Source organism: Denticeps clupeoides, chromosome 7 (assembly GCF_900700375.1).
Source record: "Denticeps clupeoides chromosome 7, fDenClu1.1, whole genome shotgun sequence".
NCBI classification, from domain to species: Eukaryota; Metazoa; Chordata; class Actinopteri; order Clupeiformes; family Denticipitidae; genus Denticeps; species Denticeps clupeoides.
Genome location: NC_041713.1, coordinates 25,071,106 through 25,084,590, shown reverse-complemented (window position 1 = coordinate 25,084,590; position 13,485 = coordinate 25,071,106).

Here is a 13,485-nt window from a genome sequence, read left to right as displayed (position 1 = left end):
CAGTATTAAACAGGATCTGGGATTATTTTTGTTCTTGTCTATTAAAGAGGAGAGATACGTCGATCAAGATGCACTAAGAACCTTTCTATAGTTATAGTTACATTTCTATCTCTGACTATCTTGCTTTTGAGGGGAGCAACTGTAGCCCCCTACACAATAATGTGGTCTAACATAATTAAAATATTGAAAGTACACAGAAGGGTGTCCAATTCCTAAAAGAGAGAGACTATTTCAGCTTTAATTGTCACAATCGGTGTTAAATTAACCAATAAAAATGAAAGCGACCGGAAGTTCCGCCTTATGCTTTTCTGAACATAACTGGCAGTAGCCATTTTTCCTTTCCTTTTCCGTGGCACTGCGTACTTGCTTGCAGTTCTTAAAAAAAGATCTGCATCCCTTGGTAAGCTCATAAATGAGCTTACCGTACATGCACCAGATCTCACTTTCATTTTGGTCAGTTTTTTTGTTGTGGATTGATACAAGTGATGGCGAGCCTCCTGGAGATTCCACTGAACCAGCGATCTGATGGGACACCAGGAAAGTGAGCTTCACTCCACCAGGCTGTATTTCCAATGCTTTGGTTTCCAAGCATTGGATTCCTACAGTTTTCCTTTCTCTTACTTGGATATTAAATTCCTCTGAGCTTAAATTTGAGCCAGGAACTGAAGAAACAGAATGAGATCAATAAGATTTAATGTTCAACATTTTTATTTTATTGTGTTACATGTATTTTTGAAATTGTTTATTACTTAATGTATATGAACTGTGTGCGGAAATTTAAATTCTTTATCAGTTGCTAGACAAATTCCCAGAGTGCACTCAGTAGTTAGAAAAAGGTGAATTCATATATGTCTTATTTCTGTTTATGCAATCATGTACTTCAAATTACATCCATTAAAAATACTGCATGCTGGGTGGAATAAATCCCATACAATCTTTAAATACACCATAACCAATTGCTACACAACATTATCTAAAATAGTATGCAGTGTTAATTCTAGGCATGGTCTGAATGTGAGTTGATCAGCGGTGATAAATTTGGTTGGGTACTAATATACCTCTGCGCTGTACCAAAGGTCAGTACAAGATCGAGTGTGTGGTCACCTTCATGAGTAGGTCCCATTATATTCTGTCTAACTCTAATTGAATTCTTAGCAAGTCTTCTAATTTATCAAAGTGGATGTTAAAGTTGCCAAGAATTAAGGCTTTATCCACAGATTCAACCAGGTTGGAAACAATGTCTGTAAATTCACTAAGAAACTTGGAGTAATGTCCAGGGGGTCTATAAATAATAATTAGTGCAATAAACTTCTGATTCTTATTTTACAAGATTACATGGGTTATGTTGGTATAGAGAATCTCAGCCCTAGGAAGGATTATGGAGACCATAGTGCTCTTAGGAACTTTAAGTGCAGCTGAAATTTTTTGTAACCTTGGCCAGATCTCTGAGCTCTTCGGACAGTTCCTTTGACCTCATTTGCTCTGACTTGCATTGTACGCTGTAAGGTCTTATATAGACAGCTGTGTGGCTTTCCTAACCAAGTTCAATCAGTATAATCAAACACAGTTGGACTTAAATGAAGGCGTAGAACCATCTCAAGGATGATCAGAAGAAATGGACAGCACCTGAGTTAAATAAATGAGTGCCACAGCAAAGGGTCTGAATATTTAGGACAATGAGATGGCTGCAATATAACAGAGTGAAAGATTTAAGGTGGAATGTTTTAACTTAGTACTACACATGCAGAGGTATTTCAGTGAATTTAAGGAAAAACTATACATTTTGTCAGCACTGTTCAAATCCATGACTCAGCAATCACAAGACATCCTGTCCTTCTGTGGAGAATCTTAGGGAATTTCCAGAGGACAGGATATGTACCAAATGCCACCCCATGTTGTTCAGGTAAGTGGTTCTCAGGCCCAATCTGTCTTTTATCCTCCTTCTGGCCTGCTTGGTCGACTGGTTGGTTGGCTGGTTTGCTTGTGGGAATGGACAACAGGAAAAGGAAAAATAAATCCTTGTTTGTAATATTCAACTATGGAATTACAAAGACCATAAGAGAGAACATAACATTTTTAACTTAGCATTAAAAAGGCTGTGCCTGCGGTATTATTGGTAATGGTAAGGTCCTTATTACCGTATCACCCTGTCATGACAGTGAATAGTATAGTCCATACAAGGTTAACAATTACCTGTGTGCTTCAATTGAGACATCCTCCTTCTGGCTGGGAATCTCGTTACTACTCATTACCTCACATGTATGATTATACTACTCAGAGAAACTATACAGCAGGAAGCCTCTCAGTGCCGCGACCATCACAGCAGCACCATACTGAATCAACTATAGACTGAATCATCCAGCAGAATGCGATTATCACTTTGAATAGTACAGCTATGTCCCATGGCCACATTTCACACATCACCAGATGCCTAGACCACCAGGTGGCCAAGAGCGGACGTACATGGGTCCAACGCCTATGACCATCCAAGTCTATTTAACACTTTACATGATCTAGATTGTCAATTGGGGATGGTTAGAGAATAGGGTTAAGGTTAGGTAAAGTATTAGGTTTAGACATGGGGTTAAATGTGGCAGTGGCTTAATTGCCTGCACACCACACTACCACAACACCATAACCCCAAGCATACAACCAAATAAACCTCAATCCATACCTCCCTCAAATATTACACTGTATTTAACACTTGATATGATCCAAATTGTTTGTCAAATGGGGATGTAAATGCATCTCTCCATTTCTTATATGTCACGATGATGGCATTAATACGCCTCCCACATATCTGTACATCACAATGAGGGCCCTGTTTGTGCATCCCATATGTTACATTTCACAACGAGGGCATTTACATACCTCTCACCAGTACTCGAGTTAAGGGGGATACCATCATCCCCATCTAAAATGAACATATCCCCATTCCATCCCTTGTGCTATTGTATCAATGAATCCACAGGTCTATTGAGTAAAATATTGTGTGCAAGAGGGCACATGTGAATAATGTGCATTATACAAAAATAAGTTATAATAATAATGATAATTAAATTTCCACCACAGCACACTCTACCCTTCCACTACGGCAAGCCAACAGAGCCAATAATTGACAGGTACATGTCTGTCTGTCTCCACCACATATGATCTTGGAGTACTGGCAGGCAGATCTGTCTCTTCTGTATTTTCCATGTTAATCCAGACTTTCTGACCCAACATGAGTTCAGGGAGTGGTCTGGAACGGTTCCTGCTGTTGTTTGCGAAAATCTTGCCGATCTGGCCATTTAGGAAACAGCTTGGAAGTTGGTTGAGAGAGCGAGGTGTGCAGGTTTCTCCCCATAAGCAGTTGTGCTGCCGAGAATCTGTGCTCTAATGTTGGCTCTGTACGCCAACAGCACTCTGTTTCAGTCACTGTCCTTTTTCCACAGATCTTTGATGGTCCGAACAACGCACTCAGCTTCCCCATTAGCTTGAGAATAGCATAAACTGAGGGTGACATGCAAGAACTGGTACTCCTTGGCAAACTGTTGGAAAAAGTGGGACAAACTGTGGTCTATTGTCTGAGAAAATAGTCTCCGCTGTTTATTGTCTAGCCAATGTCTCCTTGATTTCTTTAATTGTAATTTCAGCTGAAGTGCTCTATAGCTCTGCTATCTCTATGTACCTTGAAAAAAAATTACAATCAGTAGGTAGTGCCTTCTTTCTCAAACAAATCTATGCCAACCTTCTGCCATACCGTTCTGGAACAGGAGTGAAAAGCATTGCTTCACAGTTTTGTGTCCTTTGTCTCTGATGTGTCACACCTGTCCACCATCTGCCTAACCTGTCCAGCAATCCCCGGCCACCATACAGAAGCTCGGGCCCTGCATTTTGTAACTCCATGATGACCTTCATGCAGACACTGAAGTATATCTGCCCTCAAGGAAGGTGCAATCATTCTGTGCTGCCAGTATGCATTAACATCTGGAATTAATTTACTTTTATCTGACCATTCTGTAAGACAGTGGCCTGTCACTTTTCTGCAGACTTTGTCTTCATTCTGCGCAGCCATTATTTCCTCAAGCCATATCCATTTGTTTCTTGATTTCTGTAGCTCTTTCAGTGCTGTTATTAGGGCCAACTGAGGCATGAACTTCTGCAAGATAATTAGGCAGGCCCATGAGACGTCGCACGCCCTCCATATTCTTTGGCTGTGGCAGTTGCTGGATTGCTTTTACCTTATTTGGATCTGGTTTGATACCAGCATCTGTGACATCCTCCTCTGGAAATCTTAAGGAGCAGTGGCACTTCCGAAAGGAAGTATTTTAAACTGATATCTTCCAAAAAGAAGTGATGAAGGTTGTGAGGGGCTTTGAAATAACTCCCATTTTTCCATTCTGTTCAACTCTGTTCACACTGCATTTCTGAGTGGAAGGGGAACTCATCGGGGAGTAGAGAGAGCAACAGGTGTCGCTCCTTGTTCCAGCTCTATGTGGTATGGCTCTTCCAGCAAGCCTCTGAAATCAGTCTCTGTTTCCCAGACTGTCTCCACTCTGTACACCAACCCCAATTCCTCACAGGCTAGTCTGCTCAGCAATGGGTGTACCAAGTAAATGTTTTGTGAAATATTATGTGCTTTTGCCTCCAATTGTGCTCTGAAGCAGCATTTCACCTTGAGTGGCTAGCTACCTGGGCCTTTGTTGGTTCTTGCAGTTCACCATCTTGTTTGGGTTTGTATAGTCACACAGGAATAGATGTGACATCTGCTCCAGTGTCGAGTTTAAATTTTTCAATTTCTCCACTTATCTTGACTTTCTATCCATGGCTTTGAACACTCTGTCCCAATTTCTCCCAGAAAAACATCTTGACGTTGTGTGACATCATGCAGACAAACTACTGCAAAATGTCCTTTTTTACATTTTCTGCATTGAGCATCTCTTGCTGGACAGTCTTTCCATGCGTGCTTCTTATTTCTACACTTGCCACATTCCTTGCCTCTGTCATGTCAGCGAGCTGACGGGAGAAGGAAACGCAGAGGCGTGACATAATGGGAAATGTTTATTAACAATGAAGGGAAAAAACAGGCACAATGGCCGAAAACAGGTCAACTCCATCTCCCCACTGAAATACTCTTGTCAAACATTGATCAAATATTAATCTATGTTTATTGCAAAGTTTTCTTATTTTCACGAAAAACAGTGACATGATGCATGTAGAGACTCTGAGCTGCAATACAATATTGTTCTCCATATGTAGACTTTTGCTTGTAATAGATCATTCACTAGACTCCAACCCTAAGTTGTTCTACCACCATCTCTACATATCAACATTATTAACAGTTTCACCTTTTGATCAGGAGTATTGGTGTGTTTTACATTTTTGTCCCTGAATACTTTTGGGAAGATGAATCGTCTTTGATTATTTTCAATACTGACTAGAACTGTGCTGTATTATTGTATATCAGTATTAATCCAACATTTTTGGATTTTATATACAGTGGGGCAAAAAAGTATTTAGTCAGCCAACAATTGTGCAAGTTCTACCATTTAAAAAGGCCTGTAATTTTCATCATAGGTATACCTCAACTATGAGAGACAAAATGAGGAAAAAAAATCCAGAAAATCACATCCTCTTGTTTTTAAGGAATTTATTTGCAAATTATGGTGGAAAATTAGTATTTGGTCAAGATTTCTGACTCTCACAGACCTATAACTTCTTCTGTAAAAGGCTCCTCCGTCCTGTATTAACTCATTAGCTGTATTAATGGCACCTGTTTGAACTCATTATCAGTATAAAAGAAACCTGTCCACAACCTCAAACAGTCACACTCCAAACTCCACTATGGCCAAGACCAAAGAGCTGTGTAGCTTGTAGACCTGCACAAGACTGCGAAGACTGAATCTGCAATAGGTAAGTAGCTTGGTGTGAAGAAATCAACTGTGGGAGCAGTTATTAGAAAATGGAAGACATACAAGACAACTGTTAATATCCCTCGATCTGGGGCTCCACGCCAGATCCCACCCTGTGGGGTCAAAATGATTACAAGAATGGTGATCAAAAATCCCAGAACCACACGGGGGGACCTAGTGAATGACCTGCAGAGAGCTAGAACCAAAGTAACAAAGGCTACCATCAGTAACACACTACGCTGCCAGGGACTCAAATCCTGCAGTGCCAGACGTGTTCCCCTGCTTAAGTCAGTACATGTCTGACCCCGTCTGAAGTTTGCTAGAGAGCATCTGGATGATCCAGAAGAGGATTGGGAGAATGTCATATGGTCCGATGAAACCAAAATAGAACTTTTTGGAGGAGAAAGGAGAAAGAATGCTGAGTTGCATCCAAAGAAAACCATACCTACTGTGAAGTATGGGGTGGAAACATCATGCTTTGGGGGTGTTTTTCTGCAAAGAGACCCGGACGACTGATCCGTGTAAAGGAAAGAATGGGGCCATGTATCGTGAGATTTTGAGTGAAAACCTCCTTCCATCAACAAGGGCATTGAAGATGAAACGTGGCTGGGTCTTTCAGCATGACAATGATCCCAAACACACCGCCCGGGCAACGAAGGAGTGGCTTCGTAAGACTTACAGAAAACATTTAACCTCCGTCATTGCCAACAAATGGAAATTGAGATGAACTTTTGTTAGTGACCAAATACTAATTTTCCACCATAATTTGCTAATAAATTCATTAAAAATCAGAGGATGTGATTTTCTGGATTTTTTTTTTTTTTTTTTTACATAGTGGAGGTATACCTTTGATGAAAATTACAGGCCTCTCTCATCTTTTTAAGTGGAAGAATTTGTACAATTGGTGGCTGACTAAATACTTTTTTGCCCCACTGTATAATTTTGAATTATATTTAGGAAATGACGTCATCAACACCATTCACCAACCAAAATGTTTGGCATGAAGTCGTGTTGCCGTTTGTTCCAGAAAAAATCTGAACTAAAAAATACATTTGTGCTCATTTTTACATCCAGTAACTGCAATGCTTCGCATGTCAGTGGAGTTCCTTTTTTAGGGGAGGGGTGGTATATTCTATGGGTGGACAAAGTATGAGAACGGGGAGGTAATCTTTCTCCTTATAACGACATAAAGGGAGAAATTCCAGATCTGAGTGCCTAAGCTGCCGCTCTCTGTACAGCGAAGCAGAATGGCCAAAGCACTCTTTATACATATCACTATTTCTAGCCATTGCAGGACCGTAGACATAGGGAACCTTTAACATCGGTGTATCTTCCTCCAAGTTCATGAAAGCCTGTGCCCAAGTAAAATAGCACATGACGTGATTTACTATGTAAAGCCAGCAAAGATAATATAGGCCTGAGCTAGTTTTAGATGTTGTAGTTGTAAACGTAGAAAAACGTTTCTTGTGCAGTCTTACGAGATATGAAGTTCGTCATACATTCATGTGTCAATCAGATTTCAATGACTTTTTCCGTAACTTTATATGTTTTTATTTCATATTCCAAACCTTTTCAAAACCTGGAAAATCCTGTAACTCTTCTAGGTTTTTAATGACCTGAAGAACCTTGAAGCAGTGGACAATTTAAAATAAATAAAAACCCTTATTGTGATGAAAACCTATAACCTATGAAATTGTGAATGCAATACATTTCCATGTGAGCCAGTAATGATGCCTGTGATGACCATGTAAACAGCATACGGTAACATTGACACAGGAGCAACATGTTGTTCATGATAATGATATCATTTTCAACACTGAGTTTATAACTGAAGAAGAACTATTTAAAATATCAGAATTTTAGTGGGCCACACAATATTGCTGGTCAGGTGACAGTGCTGTCTGGTGAAAATTGCTTTTAGTTCCCCCCATGCTCATCCCCATGTGACCAAATGAAAGGAGGTGGAAGTGGTGAGATACCTCACACATATTATCAGAGAACCAGGGTTAAATTGTTTTTCAAACATTCGCTCGGTATCTCAGTATGAGAAAGATATAGCCAACTTGTATGCTTTCCGAAACCCTTACTTCAAAACACCAGCACTAAGCAAAGTGCACTGTAATGTCAAGGCGGTAAACCTAATAAATGTGTGTGCTGTTGCCTAGCTAGTCTGGCTCAGCTCCCTCTTTACCACGACAGATCGTTTCAGTGTCTGCATCAATGCAGACGCTGCCCCAATCCGCATGTCGATCTCCAGCTCCCTTCTTCCCTCACTTGTGAACAAGAGCCCAAGATACTTAAACGGCTCCACTTGTGGTAAGCCACCCTTTTCCTATCGAGAACCATGCTCTCAGATTTGAAGGTGCTGATCCTCATCCCAGCCGCTTCACACTCAGCTGCAAACCTAGGTCAGAACCTTATGAAGCTAAGAAAACCTCATTACTCCTCCTCAATCTGAGATTCAACTATTGACCGGACCCTCCTCTCCAGTACCTTGGAATAGACCTTTCCAGGGTGTTATGTCCTTTAGGCCGTAGAATGGCTTGGACTGCTCTGTGTTGTGTGTGTTTCTCTTTTAGGCTGTCTGCTGGGTGGAGACCAATTCCCTGGCAGCCAATAAACGCACTACTTAAGGACCAGTCCAGCCACCATTCAGAGCTCATAGTTGTGGAGCCGGAGGAGGAGGAAGCGAGAGGAGAGTTTTGGAGTTGGAGTTTTTGGATTTTGTTAGAGTTGGATAAGAGATGTTGTGTGGTTAGTTGTGGCTTTGTTGTGTATTTGTATTGTCTCTCCTTTCATGGTGTGTTGTCCTCCTGTGAATTGTTGTGTAGTTGTTGTTTATAGCACTTTTGGTTTGGTTTGTTGTTCACTGCTCACTGTAAATAAAAGCACAATATTTCACTTGGGCTTGATATCTCTGTCTTCCCACTGCACACATTCCCCTCGTTTGTTGTCATGTTTCTGGAGACCCACAGACCAGCCTTGTAGGCCTCCTTCTTTAGCCTGACAGCTCCCCTAACCTCTGGTGTCCACCAGCGAGTATGGGAGTTACCACCAAGACTGGCACCGGCCACCTTGAGACCACAGCTAGTGTAACAGTCGTTTGCATTTAATGTTCTTTGAACTGTCAATCCAGTTTACTGTTTTTCCGCCATCTAGTGGTGAATTACAGACTGAATAATTATTATGCCGCTTTGCTGCAGACTGGCACCACTGAAGATAAAGAGAAATAAAAGGTTAAAGTAAAAGTAATGTTGAAAAGAAACTACAGCCATAAGAGAATATTTAGCCTCTCATTGATGTCATCTCACGATTTCTCTAGTGCAGTGAAGAGCCTAAGCAAGGCAAAAGGTCAAAAGGACAGAGAACAGTGGAAGAAGACCAAGTAATTTGCTAAGTCAGTAGTCTCAGACAGGACAAGTGTTAAGTCAAATTACACAAGGCTTTCTTCTTGTTCAAAGGTGCTCTCCAGACAATCTAGCAGGCACTACTTCTAGCAGGCACTAAATTCTAAACTAAACAACTAAAACTAAAGTTGTTTTCCATCACCAGAGCCAACGATATTCAGTGGCGATCCAATTAGATACAATGATTGGAAGATTTCGTTTCAGATTCTGATTGACAGAAAAAAATATACCAGCTGAAGAGAAGACCTATTACCTTAGAAAGTATGTCGGTGGAGGAGCAAAGAAGGCCATAGAAGGTTACTTTCCACTTGGCACAGTGTCAGAATATTATGCTGCATGGAAGGTTCTGGATGAGAGGTATGGTAATCCCTTCCTCATATCCAAATGCTACAGAGACCAACTCAATGCATGGCCTAAGATAAACTCATTGAACATTGAACTCCAAGAGTTTTCAGATTTCCTTTCAAGCTGCAAAACGGCCATGTGATAAATGACTGCATTGAAAACCAAAAGATGCTTGCAAAACTTCCAGCAAGGTGCAACAGAAAGGTTATGGAAGTGCAACTACTAGTACTAACTGTGTGTACTGTGAGAAGTCAGGTCACAATTTACATAAGTGTAGGAAATTCATAAATGAGAGCATCGGTGAAAGACTAAGGTTCACTCAATAGAAAAGATTGTTTTGACATCCAACATGCCTTCATGATAACCGCACTAAGGAAGAGAGAATGAAGAAAATTCAAATCAAGAACAGTGATTGGACAAGACAAAGAAACCCAGGTACTTCAGTAGATGACATCACACACACAAACGAAGCAACTTCTAACAGAATCACACAAAACCTTGATGATACTCACACCTCCTCCAGCAAGTTAGTTCAACTAAGGCTTACCACCATGTCTTCAAGAAACACGGTTGTCTCCTGTCTCAAGCTGTCAGGTCTACGAGTACGAGGGTTCTACTCAAATAAGAAAATTTCTCTATGAGCAACATATGGAACAGACTTTATTCATGCAAATCGAGATCACATTCAAATACCTGAAACAGCCAAGGAATGGCCTCATCTCAAACACATTGCAGTTCAGATTGCCCCTCTACAAAGCTGTGATGTTCGCCTGCTAATCGGCTACAAGTGCCCTCAAGCCCCCTCCAAGTTGTGTCTGGAAAAGAAACCCAGTCATTCGCACAAAGAACTGATTTGGGATGGAGTATTGTGGTTTATGGCAATCCATGTTTGGATTATGGATATGCCTTCCGAGTGAGTCACTAAGTCATAGTTAAGGAAGTTGTGCCCGACATTTAGAGCTCTTCAGACTTCACAAACAATGTACACTACGTCTACAGAACTCAGATGAAGGAAGTGTTCTCTCCTAATGATGTTTTAAAAATGTTGAAGGCTGATTTTGTGGAAAGGACTTTAGAAGGTGTGAAGGTCTCTCAGGAAGACCAAAGATTTCTAAAAAAGATAAAAAAAAGGCCATTAGGCATAAGGAAGATGATCATTATGAGATGCCACTCCCATTCAAGAGTGAAAGGCCTAACCTTCCAGATAACAAGGCATGTGCTATTTGTCAGCTGAAGTGTTTAGAGAACAGACTCAAGAAAAACAACAGTACTACATGGACTACAATAAGTTCATGGAAGAGATAATAGCTCATGGAGAAGCTGAAAGAGTCCCACCATCCAAGATCACAACCATACCCCGCTATGTGAAAGAAGCAAGGGATAACAAGAGAAGATCATGCGAAGTAATCAACCTGCAAGAGAGAAAGGAAGCAGATTGGACAGTCATAAGGATGGCTCAGGAAAAAGCTTTCACACAGGAATCTACAGTTGAAACCAAAAGTTTACATACACTGTATAAAGACATTGTGTCACAACCATGCTGACATGACAAGGCAGGTACATGGAGAAGATGTGACGAGAAGACGAGGAAGGAAGGACACAATCGCATAACATCACAAAACGGGGTTTGATTGTGAAGCACTGGACAGGGGAGACATCCGATGACACTGGTGAACATGGAACGTAACTTCAAAGACCTGACGGCGAACAGAAACGAACAGGGCAACATTTGACACAGGTGAAAACGATTAGGGAACATTACACATCCCGGACCGGAGTAACCCCTTTCGGACCGGATCATGACAGTGCCCACCTCTTAGGGCACAACCCCTGGAAGGCCAGGCAAAGCAGGTATTCACGATGGACGAGTGGCGGATGTCCTGCACAGATGGCTTCCAGCCAGTGTGGTACCAGCCCCTCGTCCGCATGCGAAAATGATAAGGGAACATTACACATGACAACAGTGAAACTCCGGTCCAGATCCCGGAGTAACCCCTTTCGGACCGGATCATGACACTTTTTTTCTTACTGTCTGATATTAAATCCCAAAATAATTTCTATTTGATAAATGTCAAAATAATGTGAGAGAATTTTTTAGAGATTTTTTTTATTACTTTCTTCAAAGTCAAAAGTTTATATACATTTGCTTAGTATTTGGTAGAATTGCCTTTAAACTTTTTATGTCACTTATGGAGTAATGGTCTTTTCCTCGCTGAGTAGCCTATCAGCGCATGTTGGTACAGGACTCGTTTCACTGTGGATAGTGATACACTCTATCCAGCTTCAGCCAGCATCTTCACAAGATCTTTTCCTTTTGTTCTTGGATTGATATGCACATTCTGTACCAGAACACGTTCATCTCTTGGACTCAGGAGCCGTCTCCTTCCTGAGCATGCTGTTTAAACTTGCGTATAACTGTTTGAACAGATGAAAGTGCCACATTCAGGGATCTGGAAATTGCTTCCAAGGATGAACCAGTCTTGTGGAGGTCTACAATTCTCTTCCTGATGTCTTGGCTGATTTCTTTAGACTTTCCCATGGTGTCACAAAAGGAAGCAGTGTTTCCCAAATAGTTTAAAGGCTTAGTAACCTTAGTGAATATAAACTTTTGAGAAATTATTTTGGGAATTCGAATGGGCCTAAAACTGAAAGGGTTGTCTTTTTATACAGTGTATGTAAACATTTGGTTTCAACTGTTTAAATATATGTAACAAAAAGAAGTTCTTTTTTTTTACTATAACACAGAGTTATTATTTTAAAAGTGGACCTAATTGAAAATGATACACAGCAAGCACAATGAAATGTCCTCTGCATTTATCCCATCACCCTTGGTGAGCAGTGTGGTGGAACTGTACCTTGATCAAGGGGACCTCAGTGGTACATTGGTCTAGTGGGTAAAGAAGCGGACCTGTAACTGGAAGGTTGTGGGTTAAAATCTGGAACCGCCACTACTGGCCCATTGTGATGCAGTTTTTCTGAAACTTTTCTGGGGGAAAAGTTTTCATGTTTTGCCCTGCACTGCATGTTGAAATGTTGTGCAGGACATGGTGCGTAGCTGGCACTGCCACCTGCCCTCCATCTTACAGAACACAGAGCCACTGGTGAGCAACACCAAGGAGTGTGCACAGGCCTGCATGGAAGATTAAGCTATTGCTATGTCTGTGCAGTTGTTTTGTTTTTTACACCAGAATAAGAACGATCACTATTTTATTTTTATTGCTGTTAAAATTTCTACATACCATACCATACATTTATATATATATTTGTATTACTACATTAACTGAAAATTTCTGTTTGGGTTCTGTATTATAATGCAAGGTGGTAGTTGCCTAGTGGTCAGGTGCAGAATAAAAGCAAGACTTACCTGACTCTTCGCAGTTTGCACAATAAAGGTAATAGTTACCTGAGTCTTTGCACCAGACTTGCGACATTTACCATGTTGGCTCCGGCAGCTAATGACAGCTTGTCATTAATTCTAATAGCCCCGTGCTGGCAGAAATTGAACAGTTCCGGGGGCGACAGCCATAGCCACTCCCCTCATCCAGGGATCTCTTATCAAAGGCAGAATTGCACTCTGAGCTTGGCCCCTGACAGTTGGAACCTGAACCTGAGTGGGTGATAGATACTATTCAACATCCACCCATTCACTGTACGATACAAAATGGCGATGTGAAAAATGGCAATGATGTGCGCAAAGGAGGACTGTGATGTTTCAGTGTTCTGTGGTGGACATTCTTTGCTTTCTTTAGGAACTGATTGATAAAAGGAAGCTGTTTTGCTCTATTTTTGTGTGAATGGTTTCACTGATAAACCTCCAGGACAGCCATTTTGTCTGCCAA